This window comes from Triticum dicoccoides, chromosome 5B, assembly GCF_002162155.2.
Source record: "Triticum dicoccoides isolate Atlit2015 ecotype Zavitan chromosome 5B, WEW_v2.0, whole genome shotgun sequence".
Taxonomy (NCBI): Eukaryota; Viridiplantae; Streptophyta; class Magnoliopsida; order Poales; family Poaceae; genus Triticum; species Triticum dicoccoides.
The window spans coordinates 646,387,305-646,391,077 of record NC_041389.1 but is presented as its reverse complement, the minus strand read 5'-3'; positions in this window follow the sequence as shown (position 1 = coordinate 646,391,077).

Genomic DNA, 3,773 nt, shown 5'->3' with positions numbered 1-3,773 from the left:
CGACGACGGGGCGGGGCGGCCGGGGCGACGGGACGGGGCGGCGACGACGGGGCGGGGCAGGGCGCGACGACAGGGACGACGAGGACGGGGACGGCCGGGGCGGCGATGTTGACGGGGGCGGTGACGAGGGGCAGGGGCGGCGACGATCGGGGAAGGGCGGCGCGACGGAGGGAGGAAACAGAGGGAAGAACAGAGGGAAACTAAATTTTTTCAAGTGTTGTATATATATAGGATGGACCTTTAGTACCGGTTGGAGCCACCAACCGGTACTAAAGGTCTATTTTGGCCAGGCCAAGCGGCGGGAAGTGCACCCCCTTTAGTACAGGGTGGTGGCTCCAACCTGTACTAAAGGGGGGGCTCTTTAGTACCGGTTGGAGCCACGACCCGGTACTAAAGGTGTGCGCTGGCTCAAGGCGGTGCGCAAGTTTAGTCCCACCTCGCTAGTCGAAGGGCTACCGCACTGGTTTATAAGCCCCAGTGCGGTAGCTCTCTCGAGCTCCTCTCCTAAGCAGGCCTACTGGGCCTACCAATTCATTGCTGCCATGTGGGCCTACTGGGCCTTTGCGGGCCTGCATCCTGGCCCAACAAAAGGTTGAGTTTCTAGTCGTATGCAGGCCGCTTTGGCCTAGTAGGCGGGCTTTTTATTTTCTTATTTTTTTTGTTTTTTATTTGTTTTATTTATTTTTGAGTTGTTTTTTGCTGTATTTAGAGTTTCTTTGTGAATATTTTTGCTTTAGGTACAAAAATTTACAAACTTTGATCTGTTAATGCCGGTAGTTTTCAAATTTGAATAGTTTAAATTTTGAATTATTTGAAATTTCTGTGAATCACTAGTTTGTGAATAACTTAACTTTGGAAAAAGATTTTTCAGTGATTCTTTTTTCTTATGTTTAATATTAGTGTGTTTTATCATTATATTCAATTTGGTAATGCTTAGGTTATTTAAAAAATGAAATGCCTTTGTAACATTTCAGTTTTCGTCCGAAACCCTGATACTTCGAAAAAGATTGTCCATTTTGTACACGAAGTGTATCCAGTTTTTGCCGTAACCCTCTCTACTTTTTTGCACATTCTATTTGTATGAAATTATGATACCATGACAACTTTCAACCTTTTCTGAGTTCATTTCAAATGCTTTTCAATTTCAGGGTCATTTAGCTGGAAAAAAAATCAGTAAATGCATGAAAAAGAATTTGTTTGCACATAAAATTTCTTCGCGTTTCAAATGCCAAAACACATAATTAACTACCCTAACTATTACAAACATTCCCTCCTGGGTGTGAAACACAGAAGAAAGTGATGATAGTGAAGCCGATCACATCCCAGATCTTTGGGTGTGAAACTTTTTCTTCTCGTGTGTCCCTTTGCGCCATAGCCAGGGAAAATCTTCATCATTTAACTGGATGCTCGGGTCAATATTCACTGTGAATGGAGCAATTTCATCAAACTTTTCATAATCTTCTGACATGTCTGTCTTGTCATCCACTTCCACGATGTTTCTTTTTCCTGAAAGAACTATGTGGCGCTTTGGCTCGTCGTATGATCCATTCGTTTCCTTATCTTTTCTTTTTCTCGGCCTGGTAGACATGTCTTTCACATAAAAAACATGCACCTCATCATTGGCTAGGACGAATGGTTCGTCTGCATACGCAAGATTGTTAAGATCCACTGTTGTCATTCCGTACTGCGGGTCTTCTGTTACCCCGCCTCGTGTCATATTGACCCATTTGCACCGAAACAAAGGGATCTTCAAATCACCTGATCCATAGTTAAGTTCCCATATGTCCTCTATGTAACCATAATATGTTTCCTTTCCCGTGTTGGTTGTTGCATCAAAGCGGACACCACTGTTTTGGTTGGTGCTCTTCTTATCTTGGGCGATCGTGTAAAATGTATTCCCATTTATCTGGTACCCTTTGAAAGTCATTATATTCGAAGATGGTAACTGGTACAGCGAGTACAGGTCATTTTGAATATCGCCATCATTCAGGGCACGTTTGTGCAACCAACCGGCGAAAGTCCTCGTTTGTTCGCGTGTAATCCAGTCTTGGACTGTAGAAAATTCTTGTGTTCCTCCATATACGGAGCCACCAAGGCGGAATTCTGTAGAACTCTGTAGTGTGCTTCAGTGAGAGAATGCCCGTCCATACATATTATTTGATGCCCTCCTAGCGTGCCTTTTCCTTCTAGTCTGCCCTTATACCGCGATTCAGGAACACCAATCGGCTTAAGGTCAGGAATAAAGTCAATACAAAACTCAATGACCTGCTCATTTTCATGGCCCTTCGAGATGCTTCCTTCTGGCCTAGCATGGTTATGAACATATTTCTTCAAGACTCCCATGAAGCTTTCAAAGGGGAACATATTGTGTAGAAATACAGGACCCAAAACGTTCATCTCTTCGCAAAGGTGAACTAGGACGTGCGTCATGATGTTGAAGAAGGATGGTGGGAATGTTGGAAATATGCCCTAGAGGTAATAATAAAAGCATTATTATTATATTTCCCTGTTCATGATAATTGTCTTTATTCATGCTATAATTGTGTTATCCGGAAATCGTAATACATGTGTGAATAACAGACACCAACATGTCCCTAGTGAGCCTCTAGTTGACTAGCTCGTTGTTCAACAGATAGTTATGGTTTCCTGACTATGGACACTGGATGTCATTGATAACGAGATCACATCATTGGGAGAATGATGTGATGGACAAGACCCAATCCTAAACATAGCACAAGATCGTATAGTTTGTTTGCTAGAGTTTTCCAATGTCAAAGTATCTTTTCCTTAGACCATGAGATCGTGTAACTCCCGGATACCGTAGGAGTACTTTGGGTATGCCAAACATCACAACGTAACTGGGTGACTATAAAGGTAGACTACGGGTATCTCCAAAAGTGTCTGTTGGGTGACATGGATCAAGACTGGGATTTGTCACTCCGTATGACGGAGAGGTATCACTGGGCCCACTCAGTAATGCATCATCATAATGAGCTCAGAGTGACCAAGTGTCTGGTCACGGGATCATGCATTACGGTACGAGTAAAGTGACTTGCCGGTAACGAGATTGAACGAGGTATTGGGATACCGACGATCGAATCTCGGGCAAGTAACATATCGATAGACAAAGGGAATAGCGTACGGGATTGATTGAATCCTCGACATCGTGGTTCATCCGATGAGATCATCGTGGAGCATGTGGGAGCCAACATGGGTATCCAGATCCCGCTGTTGGTTATTGACGGAGAGTCGTCTCGGTCATGTCTGCTTGTCTCCCGAACCCGTAGGGTCTACACACTTAAGTTTGGGTGACGCTAGGGTTATGAAGATATGTATATGCAGAAACCCGAATGTTGTTCGGAGTCCCGGATGAGATCCCGGACGTCACGAGGAGTTCCGGAATGGTCCGGAGGTAAAGAATTATATATAGGAAGTGCTATTTCGGGCATCGGGACAAGTTTCGGGGTTATCGGTATTGTACCGGGACCACCGGAAGGGTCCCGGGGGTCCACCGGGTGGGGCCACCTGTCCCGGGGGGCCACATGGGCTGTAGGGGGTGCGCCTTGGCCTAGATGGGCCAAGGGCACCAGCCCCTATAGGCCCATGCGCCTAGGGTTTCCCCCTAGGAGGAGTCCTAGTGGTGGAAGGCACCCCGAGGTGCCTTGGGGGGGAGGGAAACCCTCCCCTGGCCGCCGCACCTAGGAGATCAGATCTCCTAGGCTGCGCACCAGCCCCCCTTGGCACCCCTATATATAGTGGGGGAGAGGAGGGAC